This window comes from Actinia tenebrosa, unplaced genomic scaffold, assembly GCF_029948245.1.
Source record: "Actinia tenebrosa isolate PJP-AT-01 unplaced genomic scaffold, QUT_ActTen_1.0 PGA_scaffold8__29_contigs__length_14323225, whole genome shotgun sequence".
NCBI lineage: Eukaryota > Metazoa > Cnidaria > Anthozoa > Actiniaria > Actiniidae > Actinia > Actinia tenebrosa.
This window is the reverse complement of record NW_028292585.1, coordinates 1,518,876-1,537,996: the sequence shown is the minus strand read 5'-3', so window position 1 is coordinate 1,537,996 and position 19,121 is coordinate 1,518,876. Positions and strand designations below refer to the sequence as shown.

General features: G+C 39.3%; 1 protein-coding gene and 1 long non-coding RNA gene across 4 annotated transcripts in view; both read right to left on the bottom strand.

Annotated features, from left to right (window-relative positions):
* The window catches only part of LOC148904930 (serologically defined colon cancer antigen 8-like), a 35,598-nt gene that overhangs the window by 12,587 nt on the left and 3,890 nt on the right, over positions 1-19,121 (bottom strand). Inside the window, exons 2-4 of the mRNA XM_089040839.1 lie at positions 15,743-15,832; positions 15,623-15,666; positions 14,660-14,809 (exon numbers count right to left, since the gene is read on the bottom strand). The gene's annotated coding sequence lies outside the window, so the exon portion shown is untranslated. The remainder of the gene's footprint in view (positions 1-14,659; positions 14,810-15,622; positions 15,667-15,742; positions 15,833-19,121) is intronic.
* Positions 17,932-19,121, bottom strand: part of LOC116289372 (uncharacterized) — a 66,467-nt gene continuing 65,277 nt past the window's right edge. For all 3 annotated transcript variants that reach the window (XR_016121844.1, XR_016121845.1, XR_004196327.2), the window contains exon 2: positions 17,932-18,665. This is a non-coding gene — a long non-coding RNA (uncharacterized LOC116289372). The remainder of the gene's footprint in view (positions 18,666-19,121) is intronic.

Sequence of the window (19,121 nt, the reverse complement as noted above, 5' to 3'; positions counted from 1 at the left end):
TTTCCTCTCACTTTCTAGCAGGGTAGAAAATAACTGAACTTTTCCTCTTGCTTTCTAGCTGGGTAGAAAAGAACTGAACTTTTCCTCTCACTTTCTGGCTGGGTAGAAAAGAACTGAACTTTTCCTCTTGCTTTCTAGCGGGGTAGAAAAGAACTGAACTTTTCCTCTTGCTTTCTAGCGGGGTAGAAAAGAACTGAACTTTTCCTCTTGCTTCCTGGCGGGGTGGAAAAGAACTGAACTTTTCCTCTCACTTTCTAGCTGGGTAGAAAAGAACTGAACTTTTCCTCTTACTTTCTAGCTGGGTAGAAAAGAACTGAACTTTTCCTCTCACTTTCTAGCTGGGTAGAAAAGAACTGAACTTTTCCTCTTGCTTTCTAGCGGGGTAGAAAAGAACTGAACTTTTCCTCTCACTTTCTAGCTGGGTAGAAAAGAACTGAACTTTTCCTCTTGCTTTCTAGCTGGGTAGAAAAGAACTGAACTTTTCCTCTTGCTTTCTAGCTGGGTAGAAAAGAACTGAACTTTTCCTCTTGCTTTCTAGCTGGGTAGAAAAGAACTGAACTTTTCCTCTCACTTTCTGGCTGGGTAGAAAAGAACTGAACTTTTCCTCTTGCTTTCTAGCGGGGTAGAAAAGAACTGAACTTTTCCTCTTGCTTTCTAGCGGGGTAGAAAAGAACTGAACTTTTCCTCTCACTTTGTAGCTGGGTAGAAAAGAACTGAACTTTTCCTCGTGCTTTCTAGCTGGGTAGAAAAGAACTGAACTTTTCCTCTCACTTTCTAGCTGAGTAGAAAAGAACTGAACTTTTCCTCTTGCTTTCTAGCTGGGTAAAAAAGAACTGAACTTTTCCTCTTGCTTTCTAGCTGGGTAGAAAAGAACTGAACTTTTGAGCTGGCTTTCTAGCGGTGTAGAAAAGAACTGAACTTTTCCTCTTGCTTTCTAGCTGGGTAGAAAAGAACTGAACTTTTCCTCTCACTTTCTAGCTGTGTAGAAAAGAACTGAACTTTTCCTCTTGCTTTCTAGCTGGGTAGAAAAGAACTGAACTTTTCCTTTTGCTTTCTAGCTGGGTAGAAAAGAACTGAACTTTTCCTCTTGCTTTCTAGCTGGGTAGAAAAGAACTGAACTTTTCCTCTCACTTTCTAGCTGGGTAGAAAAGAACTGAACTTTTCCTCTTGCTTTCTAGCGGGGTAGAAAAGAACTGAACTTTTCCTCTAGCTTTCTAGCGGGGTAGAAAAGAACTGAACTTTTCCTCTCACTTTGTAGCTGGGTAGAAAAGAACTGAACTTTTCCTCGTGCTTTCTAGCTGGGTAGAAAAGAACTGAACTTTTCCTCTCACTTTCTAGCTGAGTAGAAAAGAACTGAACTTTTCCTCTTGCTTTCTAGCTGGGTAAAAAAGAACTGAACTTTTCCTCTTGCTTTCTAGCTGGGTAGAAAAGAACTGAACTTTTGATCTTGCTTTCTAGCTGTGTAGAAAAGAACTGAACTTTTCCTCTTGCTTTCTAGCTGGGTAGAAAAGAACTGAACTTTTCCTCTCACTTTATAGCTGGGTAGAAAAGAACTGAACTTTTCCTCTAACTTTATAGCTGCATAGAAAAGAACTGAACTTTTCCTCTCACTTTCTAGCGGGGTAGAAAAGAACTGAACTTTTCCTCTTGCTTTCTAGCTGGGTAGAAAAGAACTGAACTTTTCCTCTTGCTTTCTCGCAGGGTAGAAAAGAACTGAACTTTTCCTCTTGCTTTCTAGCTGGGTAGAAAAGAACTGAACTTTTCCTCTTGCTTTCTAGCTGGGTAGAAAAGAACTGAACTTTTCCTCTTGCTTTATAGCTGGGTAGAAAAGAACTGAACTTTTCCTCTCACTTTCTAGCTGCATAGAAAAGAACTGAACTTTTCCTCTCACTTTCTAGCGGTGTAGAAAAGAACTGAACTTTTCCTCTTGCTTTCTAGCTGGGTAGAAAAGAACTGAACTTTTCCTCTCACTTTCTAGCAGGGTAGAAAAGAACTGAACTTTTCCTCTTGCTTTCTAGCTGGGTAGAAAATAACTGAACTTTTCCTCTTACTTTCTGGCTGGGTAGAAAAGAACTGAACTTTTCCTCTTGCTTTCTAGCGGGGTAGAAAAGAACTGAACTTTTCCTCTTGCTTTCTAGCAGGGTAGAAAAGAACTGAACTTTTCCTCTTGCTTCCTGGCGGGGTGGAAAAGAACTGAACTTTTCCTCTCACTTTCTAGCTGGGTAGAAAAGAACTGAACTTTTCCTCTTACTTTCTAGCTGGGTAGAAAAGAACTGAACTTTTCCTCTCACTTTCTAGCTGGGTAGAAAAGAACTGAACTTTTCCTCTTGCTTTCTAGCGGGGTAGAAAAGAACTGAACTTTTCCTCTCACTTTCTAGCTGGGTAGAAAAGAACTGAACTTTTCCTCTTGCTTTCTAGCTGGGTAGAAAAGAACTGAACTTTTCCTTTTGCTTTCTAGCTGGGTAGAAAAGAACTGAACTTTTCCTCTTGCTTTCTAGCTGGGTAGAAAAGAACTGAACTTTTCCTCTCACTTTCTGGCTGGGTAGAAAAGAACTGAACTTTTCCTCTTGCTTTCTAGCGGGGTAGAAAAGAACTGAACTTTTCCTCTCACTTTGTAGCTGGGTAGAAAAGAACTGAACTTTTCCTCGTGCTTTCTAGCTGGGTAGAAAAGAACTGAACTTTTCCTCTCACTTTCTAGCTGAGTAGAAAAGAACTGAACTTTTCCTCTTGCTTTCTAGCTGGGTAAAAAAGAACTGAACTTTTCCTCTTGCTTTCTAGCTGGGTAGAAAAGAACTGAACTTTTGAGCTTGCTTTCTAGCGGTGTAGAAAAGAACTGAACTTTTCCTCTTGCTTTCTAGCTGGGTAGAAAAGAACTGAACTTTTCCTCTCACTTTCTAGCTGGGTAGAAAAGAACTGAACTTTTCCTCTTGCTTTCTAGCTGGGTAGAAAAGAACTGAACTTTTCCTTTTGCTTTCTAGCTGGGTAGAAAAGAACTGAACTTTTCCTCTTGCTTTCTAGCTGGGTAGAAAAGAACTGAACTTTTCCTCTCACTTTCTGGCTGGGTAGAAAAGAACTGAACTTTTCCTCTTGCTTTCTAGCTGGGTAGAAAAGAACTGAACTTTTCCTCTTGCTTTCTAGCGGGGTAGAAAAGAACTGAACTTTTCCTCTAACTTTGTAGCTGGGTAGAAAAGAACTGAACTTTTCCTCGTGCTTTCTAGCTGGGTATAAAAGAACTGAACTTTTCCTCTCACTTTCTAGCTGAGTAGAAAAGAACTGAACTTTTCCTCTTGCTTTCTAGCTGGGTAGAAAAGAACTGAACTTTTCCTCTTGCTTTCTAGCTGGGTAGAAAAGAACTGAACTTTTGAGCTTGCTTTCTAGCGGTGTAGAAAAGAACTGAACTTTTCCTCTTGCTTTCTAGCTGGGTAGAAAAGAACTGAACTTTTCCTCTCACTTTATAGCTGGGTAGAAAAGAACTGAACTTTTCCTCTCACTTTCTAGCTGCATAGAAAAGAACTGAACTTTTCCTCTCACTTTCTAGCGGGGTAGAAAAGAACTGAACTTTTCCTCTTGCTTTCTAGCTGGGTAGAAAAGAACTGAACTTTTCCTCTTGCTTTCTCGGAGGGTAGAAAAGAACTGAACTTTTCCTCTTGCTTTCTAGCTGGGTAGAAAAGAACTGAACTTTTCCTCTTGCTTTCTAGCTGGGTAGAAAAGAACTGAACTTTTCCTCTTGCTTTCTAGCTGGGTAGAAAAGAACTGAACTTTTCCTCTTGCTTTCTAGCTGGGTAGAAAAGAACTGAACTTTTCCTCTCACTTTCTAGCTGGGTATAAAAGCACTGAACTTTTCCTCTCCCTTTCTAGCGGGGTAGAAAAGAACTGACCTTTTCCTCTTGCTTTCTGGCTGGGTAGAAAAGAACTGAACTTTTCCTCTTGCTTTCTAGCTGGGTACAAAAGAACTGAACTTTTCCTCTTGCTTTCTAGCTGTGTAGAAAAGAACTGAACTTTTTCTCTCACTTTCTAGCTGGGTAGAAAAGAACTGAACTTTTCCTCTTGCTTTCTAGCTGGGTAGAAAAGAACTGAACTTTTCCTCTTGCTTCCTGGCGGGGTGAAAAAAAACTGAACTTTTCCTCTTCCTTTCTAGCTGGGTAGAAAAGAACTGAACTTTTCCTCTCACTTTCTAGCTGGGTAGAAAAGAACTGAACTTTTCCTCTTGCTTTCTAGCTGGGTAGAAAAGAACTGAACTTTTCCTCTCACTTTCTAGCTGGGAAGAAAATAACTGAATTTTTCCTCTCACTTTCTAGCTGGGTAGAAAAGAACTGAAATTTTCCTCTTGCTTTCTAGCTGGGTAGAAAAGAACTGAACTTTTCCTCTCACTTTCTAGCTGAGTAGAAAAGAACTGAACTTTTCCTCTTGCTTTCTAGCTGGGTAAAAAAGAACTGAACTTTTCCTCTTGCTTTCTAGCTGGGTAGAAAAGAACTGAACTTTTCCTCTTGCTTTCTAGCGGTGTAGAAAAGAACTGAACTTTTCCTCTTGCTTTCTAGCTGGGTAAAAAAGAACTGAACTTTTCCTCTCACTTTCTAGCTGAGTAGAAAAGAACTGAACTTTTCCTCTTGCCTTCTAGCTGGGTAAAAAAAAACTGAACTTTTCCTCTTGCTTTCTAGCTGGGTAGAAAAGAACTGAACTTTTCCTCTTGCTTTCTAGCTGGGTAGAAAAGAACTGAACTTTTCCTCTCACTTTCTAGCTGGGTAAAAAACAACTGAACTTTTCCTCTCACTTTCTAGCGGGGTAGAAAAGAACTGAACTTTTGCTCTTGTTTTCTAGCTGGGTAGAAAAGAAGTGAACATTTCCTCTTGCTTTCTAGCTGGGTAGAAAAGAACTGAACTTTTCCTCTTGCTTTCTAGCTGAGTAGAAAAGAACTGAACTTTTCCTCTCACTTTCTAGCTGGGTAAAAAACAACTGAACTTTTCCTCTCACTTTCTAGCGGGGTAGAAAAGAACCGAACTTTTCCTTTTGCTTTCTGGCTGGGTAGAAAAGAACTGAACTTTTCCTCTTGCTTTCTAGCTGGGTATAAAAGAACTGAACTTTTCCTCTGGCTTTCTAGCTGTGTAGAAAAGAACTGAACTTTTTCTCTCACTTTCTAGCTGGGTAGAAAAGAACTGAACTTTTCCTCTTGCTTTCTAGCTGGGTAGAAAAGAACTGAACTTTTCTTCTTGCTTCCTGGCGGGGTGGAAAAAAACTGAACTTTTCCTCTTGCTTTCTAGCTGGGTAGAAAAGAACTGAACTTTTCCTCTCACTTTCTAGCTGGGTAGAAAAGAACTGAACTTTTCCTCTTGCTTCCTGGCGGGGTGGAAAAGAACTGAACTTTTCCTCTTGCTTTCTAGCTGGGTAGAAAAGAACTGAACTTTTCCTCTTGCTTCCTGAAGGGGTAGAAAAGAACTGAACTTTTCCTCTTGCTTCCTGGCGTGGTAGAAAAGAACTGAAATTTTCCTTTTGCTTTCTAGCTGGGTAGAAAAGAACTGAACTTTTCCTCTTGCTTTCTAGCTGGGTAGAAAAGAACTGAATATTTCATCTTGCTTTCTAGCTGGGTAGAAAAGAACTTAACTTTTCCTCTTGCTTTCTAGCGGTGTAGAAAAGAACTGAACTTTTCCTCTTGCTTTCTAGCTGGGTAAAAAAGAACTGAACTTTTCCTCTCACTTTCTAGCTATGTAGAAAAGAACTGAACTTTTCCTCTTGCCTTCTAGCTCGGTACAAAAGAACTGAACTTTTCCTCTTGCTTTCTAGCTGGGTAGAAAAGAACTGAACTTTTCCTCTTGCTTTCTAGCTGGGTAGAAAAGAACTGAACTTTTCCTCTCACTTTCTAGCTGGGTAAAAAACAACTGAACTTTTCCTCTCACTTTCTAGCTGGGTAGAAAAGAACTGAACTTTTCCTCTTGCTTTCTGGCTGGGTAGAAAAGAACTGAAATTTTCCTTTTGCTTTCTAGCTGGGTAGAAAAGAACTGAACTTTTCCTCTTGCTTTATAGCTGGGTAGAAAAGAACTGAACTTTTCCTCTTGCTTTCTAGCTGGGTATAAAAGAACTGAACTTTTCCTCTTGCTTTCTAGTTGGGTAGAAAAGAACTGAACTTTTCCTCTCACTTTCTAGCGGGTTAGAAAAGAACTGAACTTTTCCTCTTGCTTTCTAGCTTCGTAGAAAAGAACTGAACTTTTCCTCTCACTTTCTAGCTGGGTAGAAAAGAACTGAACTTTTCCTGTTGCTTTCTAGCTGGGTAGAAAAGAACTGAACTTTTCCTCTTGGTTTCTAGCTGCATAGAAAAGAACTGAACTTTTCCTCTCACTTTCTAGCGGGGTAGAAAAGAACTGAACTTTTCCTCTTGCTTTCTAGCTGGGTAGAAAAGAACTGAACTTTTCCTCTTGCTTTCTAGCATCGTAGAAAAGAACTGAACTTTTCCTCTTGCTTTCTAGCTGGGTAGAAAAGAACTGAACTTTTCCTCTCGCTTTCTAGCTGGGTAGAAAAGAACTGAACTTTTCCTCTCACTTTCTAGCTGAGTAGAAAAGAACTGAACTTTTCCTCTTGCTTTCTAGCTGGGTAAAAAAGAACTGAACTTTTCCTCTTGCTTTCTAGCTGGGTAGAAAAGAACTGAACTTTTCCTCTTGCTTTCTAGCGGTGTAGAAAAGAACTGAACTTTTCCTCTTGCTTTCTAGCTGGGTAGAAAAGAACTGAACTTTTCCTCTTGCTTCCTGCCGGGGTGGAAAAAAACTGAACTTTTCCTCTTGCTTTCTAGCTGGGTAGAAAGGAACTGAACTTTTCCTCTCTCTTTCTAGCTGGGTAGAAAAGAACTGAACTTTTCCTCTCACTTTCTAGCTGGGTAGTAAAGAACTGAAACTTTCCTCTTGCTTTCTAGCTGGGTAGAAAAGAACTGAACTTTTCCTCCCACTTTCTAGCTGAGTAGAAAAGAACTGAACTTTTGCTCTTGCTTTCTAGCTGGGTAAAAAAGAACTGAACTTTTCCTCTCACTTTCTAGCTGGGTAGAAAAGAACTGAACTTTTCCTCCTGCTTTATAAGCTGGGTAGAAAAGAACTGAACTTTTCCTCTTGCTTCTAGCTGGGTAGAAAGAACTGAACTTTTCCTCTTGCTTTCAAGTTGGGTAGAAAAGAACTGAACTTTTCCTCTCACTTTCTAGCGCTGGGGTTAAAAACACGAACTAGCAACTGTCCTCTCACTTTCAGCGGGTTAGATAAAGAGACTGAACTTTTCCTCTTGCTTTCTAGGCTGAGGTAGAAAGACGGACTCTGACTTTTCCTCTTGCACTTCTCTAGCTGGGTAGAAAGCGAACTGAACTTTGCCTGTTGCCTTTCTAGCTGGGTTTAGAAAGAACTGAAACTTTTCTTGGTTGCTAGCTCATGACAAAGAACTGAACTTTTTCCTCTCCCTCACTTTCACTAGCTGGGGTTTAACTGAACGTGTTCCTCTTGCTTCTAGAAGCTTTCTAGCCAAATTAGAACTGTTTCTCTTGCTTCTTTCGTAGCTGGGTAGAAAATGACAAAAACTGACTTTTCCTCTGGCAAAGTAGACTGAACTTTTTCCTCTCACTTTTCCCTCTTGCTTTCTAGCTGGGTAGTAAAAGAACTTTTTCCTCGTTTCCCTGGGGGGGTGAAAAAAACTGAAAAAAAACGAACTTTTCCTCTTGCTTTCTAGCTGAAAAAAAACTTACCTTTTTCGCTTGCTTTCTAGCTGGGTAAAAAAGAACTACTCTTTTCGGGTTAAAGAAAAGAACTTAGAAATAGAACTTTTCCCTCTTGAGACAGAATTTTTGCCTCTCACTATGGAAGAACTGAATTCTAGCTGGGTACTTTTTCCCTCTTTATAGCAGTAGAAAGAACTGACGTGCTTTCTAGCAAGTAGAAAAAGACTGCACTTTTTCCTACCTCTGAGCTTGGTAAAATGAACTTTTCCTCTCACTTTCACTTTTTTTTCCTCTTGCTTGCTTGAAAGGAAAAATCTCCTGATTTCTAGGGGTGGAAAGAACGGACTTCCTACTTTCTTAGAGTAAAGTCTATTTCCTCTTGCTTTCTAGCTGGGTTAGAAAGGAACTTTTTCTCCCCTCTACACTGAACTTTTTTTCCTCTCACTTAAATCTAGCTGAATGCTGGTTAGAAAGACTTTGCTTTTCCGGGGTAGAAAAGAACTAACTTTTTCCTCTTGCTGCTTTCTCCTGAGACTAACTTTTTCTCTTGCTGTCTGGTGGTAAGACTGGTTCCCCGCTGCTAGCTGGGTGAAAGAAAAGAACTGGGTAGCTGAGGGAAAGAAACTTAATAGTTCATTTTCGGCTTATCTCGAATTGCTATTCTAGCTGCGGTTTAGGGGTTAAACTTGAAAAAAAGAACTTTCCTCTGCTCACGGTTGTAGAAGAGCAACTTAGCTTCAGAAAAGAACCGCTAACTTTTTTTTTCCTAGATGATAGAAGAACAAAGAACTGAACTTTTCCTCTTGCTGTTTCTACGCTCGGGTACAAAGGTTCCTCTCGTTTATAGCTGGGTTAAGAAGACTACACAAACTGAACTTTTCCTCCTTTCCAGAAAAGAACACTGAATCTAGCTTGGTGAGAAAAGAACTGAAAACTTTTTCTCTTCGCTGCTTAGAAAAGAAACTACTTTCTAGCTCGTAGAAAAGCACTGAAAACTTTTCTCTAGAACTGCTTTTTTTTTTTCAGCTCTCAGAAAGAACTTTTTCTATTGTTTCTAGCAAAGTAGAAAGAACTGAACTTTTTCCTCTCACTTTCTAGCGGGGTTAACTCGCGTGGGGGTAAGAACTGAACTGAACATTTTCTCTCAGATGGGTAGAAAAGTGAACCTTTTCCGTTTCTTGCTTCTAAGCCGGGGGTGTGAGAAGAAATGAACGTTCCCTTGCGACTTGCTCGCGGTATTAGAACTGAACTTTTACCTCTCTTTCTAGTGGGGTAGAAAGAACTGAACTTTGTCCTTCACTTTCTAGCTTGAACTCCTCTTGATTTCTGGGTAGGTAAAAAGAATGAACTTTTCCTCCTTTTCTAGCTGGGTAGAAAAGAACTGAAACTTTTCCTCTTTTCTCTGGGTAGAAAAATGCTTTCCTAGCTTTCTGGGGGGGTCTCTCACTTCAAAGTAGAACTGAAACTGTCCTTCTAGTGAGTAGAAAAGACTGAACTTTTCTCAGCTGGGTAAAAAGAACTGAACTTTTCCTCTTGCTTTCTAGCGGTGTAGAAAGAACTGAACTTTTCCCCTTGCTTTCTAGCTGGGTAGAAAAGAACTGAACTTTTCCTCTCACTTTCTAGCTGGTAAAAAAAAACTGAACTTTTCCTCACTTTCTAGCGTGGTAGAAAAGAACTGAACTTTTCCTATTGTTTTCTAGCTGGGGTAGAAAAGAAGGTGAACAGTATTCCTCTTGCTTTCTAGGCTGGGTAGAAAAGAACTTGAACTTTTCCTCTTGCCTTTCTAGCTGAGTAGAAAAGAAACTAGAACATTTTTCCTCTTGTTTTCTAGCTGGGTAAGAAAAGAAGTGAACATTTCCTCTTGCTTTCTAGCTGGGTAGAAAAGAACTGAACTTTTCCTCTTGCTTTCTAGCTGAGTAGAAAAGAACTGAACTTTTCCTCTCACTTTCTAGCTGGGTAAAAAACAACTGAACTTTTCCTCTCACTTTCTAGCGGGGTAGAAAAGAACCGAACTTTTCCTTTTGCTTTCTGGCTGGGGTAGAAAAGAACTGAACTTTTCCTCTTGCTTTCTAGCTGGGTATAAAAGAACTGAACTTTTCCTCTGGCTTTCTAGCTGTGTAGAAAAGAACTGAACTTTTTCTCTCACTTTCTAGCTGGGTAGAAAAGAACTGAACTTTTCCTCTTGCTTTCTAGCTGGGTAGAAAAGAACTGAACTTTTCTTCTTGCTTCCTGGCGGGGTGGAAAAAAACTGAACTTTTCCTCTTGCTTTCTAGCTGGGTAGAAAAGAACTGAACTTTTCCTCTCACTTTCTAGCTGGGTAGAAAAGAACTGAACTTTTCCTCTTGCTTCCTGGCGGGGTGGAAAAGAACTGAACTTTTCCTCTTGCTTTCTAGCTGGGTAGAAAAGAACTGAACTTTTCCTCTTGCTTCCTGAAGGGGTAGAAAAGAACTGAACTTTTCCTCTTGCTTCCTGGCGTGGTAGAAAAGAACTGAAATTTTCCTTTTGCTTTCTAGCTGGGTAGAAAAGAACTGAACTTTTCCTCTTGCTTTCTAGCTGGGTAGAAAAGAACTGAATATTTCATCTTGCTTTCTAGCTGGGTAGAAAAGAACTTAACTTTTCCTCTTGCTTTCTAGCGGTTGTAGAAAAGAACTGAACTTTTCCTCTTGCTTTCTTGCTGGGTATAAAAGAACTGAACTTTTCCTCTCACTTTCTAGCTATGTAGAAAAGAACTGAACTTTTCCTCTTGCCTTCTAGCTCGGTACAAAAGAACTGAACTTTTCCTCTTGCTTTCTAGCTGGGTAGAAAAGAACTGAACTTTTCCTCTTGCTTTCTAGCTGGGTAGAAAAGAACTGAACTTTTCCTCTCACTTTCTAGCTGGGTAAAAAACAACTGAACTTTTCCTCTCACTTTCTAGCGGGGTAGAAAAGAACTGAACTTTTCCTCTTGCTTTCTGGCTGGGTAGAAAAGAACTGAAATTTTCCTCTTGCTTCTAGCTGGGTAGAAAAGAACTGAACTTTTCCTCCTGCTTTATAGCTGGGTAGAAAAGAACTGAACTTTTCCTCTTGCTTTCTAGCTGGGTATAAAAGAACTGAACTTTTCCTCTTGCTTTCTAGTTGGGTAGAAAAGAACTGAACTTTTCCTCTCACTTTCTAGCGGGTTAGAAAAGAACTGAACTTTTCCTCTTGCTTTCTAGCTTCGTAGAAAAGAACTGAACTTTTCCTCTCACTTTCTAGCTGGGTAGAAAAGAACTGAACTTTTCCTGTTGCTTTCTAGCTGGGTAGAAAAGAACTGAACTTTTCCTCTTGGTTTCTAGCTGCATAGAAAGAACTGAACTTTTCCTCTCACTTTCTAGCGGGACTTGCTTAGCTGGTAAAAGAACTGAACTTTTCCTCTTGCTTTCTAGCAAAGTAGAAAAGAACTGAACTTTTCCTCTTGCTTTCTAGCTGGGTAGAAAAGAACTGAACTTTTCCTCTAGCTTTCTAGCTGGGTAGAAAAGAACTGAACTTTTCCTCTAACTTTCTAGCTGAGTAGAAAAGAACTGAACTTTTCCTCTTGCTTTCTAGCTGGGTAAAAAAAGAACTGAACTTTCCTCTTGCTTTCTAGCTGGGTAGAAAAGAACTGAACTTTTCCTCTTGCTTTCTAGCTGGGTAGAAAAGAACTGAACTTTTCCTGTTGCTTTCTAGCTGGGTAGAAAAGAACTGAACTTTTCCTCTTGGTTTCTAGCTGCATAGAAAAGAACTGAACTTTTCCTCTCACTTTCTAGCGGGGGTAGAAAAGAACTGAACTTTTCCTCTTGCTTTCTAGCTGGGTAGAAAAGAACTGAACTTTTCCTCTTGCTTTCTAGCAAAGTAGAAAAGAACTGAACTTTTCCTCTTGCTTTCTAGCTGGGTAGAAAAGAACTGAACTTTTCCTCTTGCTTCCTGCCGGGGTGGAAAAAACTGAACTTTTCCTCTTGCTTTCTAGCTGGGTAGAAAGGAACTGAACTTTTCCTCTCACTTTCTAGCTGGGTAGAAAAGAACTGAACTTTTCCTCTCACTTTCTAGCTGGGTAGTAAAGAACTGAAACTTTCCTCTTGCTTTCTAGCTGGGTAGAAAAGAACTGAACTTTTCCTCCCACTTTCTAGCTGAGTAGAAAAGAACTGAACTTTTTCTCTTGCTTTCTAGCTGGGTAAAAAAGAACTGAACTTTTCCTCTCACTTTCTAGCTGGGTAGAAAAGAACTGAACTTTTCCTCATGCTTTATAGCTGGGTAGAAAAGAACTGAACTTTTCCTCTTGCTTTCTAGCTGGGTAGAAAAGAACTGAACTTTTCCTCTTGCTTTCAAGTTGGGTAGAAAAGAACTGAACTTTTCCTCTCACTTTCTAGCGGGTTAGAAAAGAACTGAACTTTTCCTCTTGCTTTCTAGCTGAGTAGAAAAGAACTGAACTTTTCCTCTCACTTTCTAGCTGGGTAGAAAAGAACTGAACTTTTCCTGTTGCTTTCTAGCTGGGTAGAAAAGAACTGAACTTTTCCTCTTGGTTTCTAGCTGCATAGAAAAGAACTGAACTTTTCCTCTCACTTTCTAGCGGGGTAGAAAAGAACTGAACTTTTCCTCTTGCTTTCTAGCTGGGTAGAAAAGAACTGAACTTTTCCTCTTGCTTTCTAGCAAAGTAGAAAAGAACTGAACTTTTCCTCTTGCTTTCTAGCTGGGTAGAAAAGAACTGAACTTTTCCTCTTGCTTCCTGCCGGGGTGGAAAAAAACTGAACTTTTCCTCTTGCTTTCTAGCTGGGTAGAAAGGAACTGAACTTTTCCTCTCACTTTCTAGCTGGGTAGAAAAGAACTGAACTTTTCCTCTCACTTTCTAGCTGGGTAGTAAAGAACTGAAACTTTCCTCTTGCTTTCTAGCTGGGTAGAAAAGAACTGAACTTTTCCTCCCACTTTCTAGCTGAGTAGAAAAGAACTGAACTTTTTCTCTTGCTTTCTAGCTGGGTAAAAAAGAACTGAACTTTTCCTCTTGCTTTCTAGCTGGGTAGAAAAGAACTGAACTTTTCCTCTTGCTTTCTAGCGGTGTAGAAAAGAACTGAACTTTTCCTCTTGCTTTCTGGCTGGTTAGAAAAGAACTGAACTTTTCCTCTCACTTTCTAGCTGGGTAGAAAAGAACTGAAATTTTCCTCTTGCTTTCTAGCTGGGTAGAAAAGAACTGAAATTTTCCTCTTGCTTTCTAGCTGGGTAGAAAAGAACTGAACTTTTCCTCCTGCTTTATAGCTGGGTAGAAAAGAACTGAACTTTTCCTCTTGCTTTCTAGCTGGGTAGAAAAGAACTGAACTTTTCCTCTTGCTTTCAAGTTGGGTAGAAAAGAACTGAACTTTTCCTCTCACTTTCTAGCGGGTTAGAAAAGAACTGAACTTTTCCTCTTGCTTTCTAGCTTCGTAGAAAAGAACTGAACTTTTCCTCTCACTTTCTAGCTGGGTAGAAAAGAACTGAACTTTTCCTCTTGCTTTCTAGCTGGGTAGAAAAGAACTGAACTTTTCCTCTTGCTTTCTAGCAAAGTAGAAAAGAACTGAACTTTTCCTCTCACTTTCTAGCGGGGTAGAAAAGAACTGAACTTTTCCTCTTGCTTTCTAGCTGGGTAGAAAAGAACTGAACTTTTCCTCTAGCTTTCTAGCTGAGTAGAAAAGAACTGAACTTTTCCTCTTGCTTTCTAGCTGGGTAGAAAAGAACTGAACTTTTCCTCTTGCTTCCTGCCGGGGTGGAAAACAACTGAACTTTTCCTCTTGCTTTCTAGCTGGGTAGAAAGGAACTGAACTTTTCCTCTCACTTTCTAGCTGGGTAGAAAAGAACTGAACTTTTCCTCTCACTTTCTAGCTGGGTAGTAAAGAACTGAAACTTTCCTCTTGCTTTCTAGCTGGGTAGAAAAGAACTGAACTTTTCCTCCCACTTTCTAGCTGAGTAGAAAAGAACTGAACTTTTTCTCTTGCTTTCTAGCTGGGTAAAAAAGAACTGAACTTTTCCTCTTGCTTTCTAGCTGGGTAGAAAAGAACTGAACTTTTCCTCTTGCTTTCTAGCAGTGTAGAAAAGAACTGAACTTTTCCTCTTGCTTTCTAGCTGGGTAGAAAAGAACTGAACTTTTCCTCTCACTTTCTAGCTGAGTAGAAAAGAACTGAACTTTTCCTCTTGCTTTCTAGCTGGGTAAAAAAGAACTGAACTTTTCTTCTTGCTTTCTAGCTGGGTAGAAAAGAACTGAACTTTTCCTCTTGCTTTCTAGCGGTGTAGAAAAGAACTGAACTTTTCCTCTTGCTTTCTAGCTGGGTAGAAAAGAACTGAACTTTTCCTTTCACTTTATAGCTGGGTAGAAAAGAACTGAACTTTTCCTCTCACTTTCTAGCTGCATAGAAAAGAACTGAACTTTTCCTCTCACTTTCTAGCGGGGTAGAAAAGAACTGAACTTTTCCTCTTGCTTTCTAGCTGGGTAGAAAAGAACTGAAGTTTTCCTCTTACTTTCTAGCGGGGTAGAAAAGAAGTGAACTTTTCCTCTTGCTTCCTGGCGGGGTGGAAAAGAACTGAACTTTTCCTCTTGCTTCCTTGCGGGGTACATGTAGAAAAGGACCCCTGCTCTAAGGTCACATAGGGGGTTGATGTTATCCTCCTTTATCCCTAAAATTTCTTATGTACGAATAATAGAAATATTGAAGAAAGAACCGTTTTTAAACACATCCCTCCATATTTATGCAGACCAATATGGATATTATAATCTAGATCTTCACGAGAATTTTCAATTATTTGTAGCCTACCTGCTTGACAGAAATTTGTTTACAAGTATACTCTTCACAACTGATTTTACTGCTACATGCTGATCAAGACAAAAGGCATGATTCGAGTGATTGATTGATGACTGTCAGTCTATTGGCAATTAACCTATCAGGCCTTTGGGTCTCAATCAGCTTAATTTCATACCTCAATAAAAACAGCTGTGGTAAATGCTGGGTTGGCATGATCGTACCTTTAAGAAATCAACTTTGGCTTGTAAATGTTGCACCACAGAATAATGTCTGTTTAGTAATTCTGTCAACTCATCAGGATCAGGAATGAATCCAGATGGATCTCCAGGTAGGTTTTGTGAGGTTGCAGGTACATGTAATGGTTCTTTTTGCTTGAAGACACAATCAGTATATGTTATTAATATATTTCAAATTTATTATAAGTATCATTAATGGCGATACAAAATCCATCATTGTTTTCATGGTTGTAATTTTATCGCTCTTTTTTTCAGACACAATCTGCAGAACTGTAGAGGTGAAAATTAAGAAGGTCTTCGTGATTCCATAATAACATTGACAACAATATTACAAAGTTTTGAAGGATATATACACCATCAAAGCTTCTCAAATGTCAAATCGTTTGGCATTTGGAAACAAGTCCCATAACCCACACAATAGTATTGTTCCAAGATCTAATGATCGCTGTCAAAAGTATAGACCACTTAGGCTCAAGCGTAATGTTTTCCCATTTCAGACCATATGTGTCAGTAGCCTCCTGTGCAGACGTTTTCAGTGTCGGCTCATTCTTTCCCCTCCCCACAGTTGCAAATGAGAAAAACACATGAATACGGATACAACTCAAACAAAGAATCTTATTCTCAAGAGAATGACAAGTGGTCTGAAATGGGAAAACATTATGCAGGAGCCAAAGGAGGTCTATTGCTAGCGACCTTAACAGGAAGGAAATTTTGAGCAAAAATTAAAAATTACAACAAAGCCATTTGCCTGAAATTGCCCTGGCTGCCCAAAATACGTTTTATAGCAATTATCATATGTCGGAATCAATCCATGTCAAACACCCTGAACTTAAAGATTGAGCTGTCAATCAATCATTAACAATGAAACTTTCACTAAGCAAAAAAAAGTATTAAAAATCATAATATCAAAAAGCAAATAAAAATTAAAGCAGAATACCAATATTTTACCTGATAATGGTTGTATCTGTGAAGAAGGTGTTTAAGGCGAGAAACTAAAATACAAAATAAGTTCGTTTTAAAATCTTTAAATGTAGCTTGTAGATTTGTTCGCATTAATGTTTTATCTACCTGCTTTAGAGTAACTGTCGTCGTTTGTTGGCGAGCTCACCGGTGAATCAAGTGCATAACGCAGATAATCAAGGCTTTCTGATGCTTTATCTGCAATAGAAAAAGGGAAAAACTGTTTAGTTTTATACCAAGTCATACACTGCAAAGCGTCACTTGACAAGCAGTGATTTGAACGAGGTTAAGTAGAAAATCTACACTCACTATGAACAGTTTTTCGATTATTCGTAACTGAATCATCTAGATCAACCATTCCACTACTAAAAACCTAGCTTATCTTAACCCCAGGGTAGCGAGAAGGGGAGAAAATTGGGATTAAAATCACAACAACAAACACAAAACTTCCTTCTTTGAAAATTATAAAAAAACGCGCGCAAATGGATCAGCGGTCATTTAGTTCCCATTCTCTCTCGACGTTTCTGATCCAAGATGGCAACATTAAAAGCGATTCGTGCAAAGTTTCCAGGTTTAAAAAACGTTTTTGTGGGTGTCTTAGTAGGCGCTGGGTTGACGAAAATATACTACGAGACGACAGGGAAGACTAAAGATGACAGCTCGGGAAATCAGGAGGAAATCGAGAAAATTATCGAGAAAAACGAGAACTTGAAATCAGGGAAGGCGTTTCGTACGATTGATTTGAATGAGGAAAGAGATTTGGTTGATTCTTCGGCTGCGAACGAATTTTGTAAATACGGAGCGCCACATAGTCCGGTGATGTTACTCAAGTACCTAAATCACTGGGTTTGTTATGATCAAGCCAAAAAGATCCCGATTTGGGTAGCTGAGCATCTGACACGAGATAAGCTGAAGGGAACAGCTGATCGAGATCAGGCGAACTTTACTGAGGATCTGAATCTTCCAGCTGTGTTTCAAGCTCATAATAAAGACTATCTGAGAAGTGGATGGCATAGAGGACACATGGCGCCAGCTGGTGAGGAAGAGGGAAGGGGTAGGGTATTGGAAGAAAGGGGAAATCGAACGAATGAAAGAGAGTGTGAGAAATTATTGAAATTGGTACCCCTTTCGTTTAGTGCAGGCTGGAGTAAGTCGTTATTCATTGCATGACTGATACTTAGCCTTTACGGAATTGAAGGACGCGTTTAATCATCTTCTTTATAATACTGACTTGTATAGCGTCTTTTTCACTTGCTCATAGTGAAGCATCAATTTTCAAATTACTTTCGATTCTTGATGCATAAAATGTCAACCGACTCAGGGGCGGATCCAGGATTTTATCACTGGTCAGCGGTCGAGGAAGGAGGATGTCGATTCCCGCGCTCTTCAAATTTAGTGTTTTGGTTTTCTAAATTTGATATTTTCTTTAGCTTTTTTTGTTTAATTACTTTTCTGATGGATCAAGAATCTATAAACACATTTTCTAAGTTACTTGATGAGAAATTAAGCCCAATAATTAGCGACCTTCGCGAACTTAAAGCGAAAGTCTCAAAGTTAGAAGAATTTGAGTGTTATCTATACCAACTTATGAAATGATAATCTTAATAGATCAAAATTTTGTTAATTACTAAAAATTTTCTTTTTTCTATTTATTGTAACAATCTAAAATGAACTGATCCATTTCCTATTTGTCTAATTTTCTTTTTTGTTTTTTTTTTCTTATTGTATTTGTCAGTATTGATTACTAACTTATATTTAGTTTTTTTTTTTTAAGTAATTTCTTTTTCTTTTTTTCTTGCACTATATAATTTTACTCATTCTCTTCCTGTACCAAATTTGCAATTATTTTTCATGTCAAGCTGTCTGCCTAGGTTAGCCTCATGGTTATTGCAGATAGCCTGTACCTTATAATTCGTTATATACACATTGTATTAGTTCTATTTTACTTTTTGGTACAATAAAATATGTATGTATGTATGTATGTATGTATCCAGGGAGGGGTGCTGTGCACAAAGTTAACCCAGGGAAGGGTGCACCCCTTAGAATTAAAGGGAAAAAACAGTACTGGTTATCTTCGAAGTAGGGGCACAAAGTGGAACGAGGAAGGGTTCGCACCTCCTGCCCCCCTCCCCTGGATCCGCCCATGCGACTGATGAAGCGTCCACCAAAATAGCAGTATGCATAATGCAACTCATTTCTACAACTCTGGAAAGGCTTATAGGTCTTTTGCTACGTAATTCACTGCAAAAGTATTGTATTTTTTTACATTGCAGCTGACAACAAGTACAGTCAAGATGCCATGAATGAATCATTTCTCTTGTCTAATATTGTACCTCAAAACTCCAACAATAATGTTAAATTTTGGTTTCGACTCGAAAGTTACTGTCGAGGCCTTACGAAACGCTATTCTGATGTGTATGTTCTATCAGGACCTCTATTTCTACCATCTTTCGACTTGGAAAATGGTAGCAAAGTAGTGAAATATGAGGTAAGAGCTCAGTATAAATTTGTTTTAAGAATCCTTTCCCTTCTATATCTCTCTTCAGTATTTTCTTCTTTCCTATCCTCGCCTCCTGCCTCTCCTCCCTCTTTCTCTTCTCCTTTCCCTTTGTCCCGTCTCTGCTCTTCAATGCTTTTCCTTCTTTGCCCGCCTCTCTTACTTAAATTGAAGGGGGAAAGCTCAGCGACATATGCCTTGTTCTTAGGTGATCGGTGATAGCGAAGTTGCTGTACCAACCCACTTATTCAAGGTCATTTTAGCAGACAGAAAAGACAGTCCTCCTCTTCTTGGCGCCTTCGTCGTCCCTAATCAACCAATCAGCGATGATCGTCAACTGCATGAATTCGAGGTTCCTATAAACACTCTAACCAAGGAATCTGGGATTTCGTTTTTCTCCGATAATTTAATCTCAAGTGCAGGCAACCTATGCCAGGTCGATGGATGCAAAATACTTTCCAAAGAATTCATGGACCGTATATTTCTTGGCAGTAATCTTCGACGTTGTAAGACTCTTGAACAACTGGAAAAACTCTGGAAAGACACAAAAGAAAGAGGTATTACAGATGATAAATCCTTGGCAATTTATGAAGAGAAGATAAAAGAGTTGACAAAGGCAGAGCTCGAGACTGCTGTTTCCAGTGATGATGAAGATAAAAGAGCAAGTGCTTGACACTGATGATGAGGAATGAAAAGCAACCGTGGTCAAGGAAAAGAAGGTCTAGATCTGGGAACGGAGCACTCTCTTCTCCAACTGAGGTTCCCAAAATAATAACTTTACCCCTCCCTCTCGTCCCATAATATTGTTGATTAGTCGTATGACATGTCAAGTAAAGTTAGCTTTGCTTACAACTGATGAACACAATTCCCTATTTGTAATATATTAGTAATTTACATGGTCCTTTAGAGAAAAAAACAAAAAACAATTCAGCCAGAGAGGGCACGTAGAAAGTTGCTTCCGTTTATAGTGCTGACTAGGACATACAACTA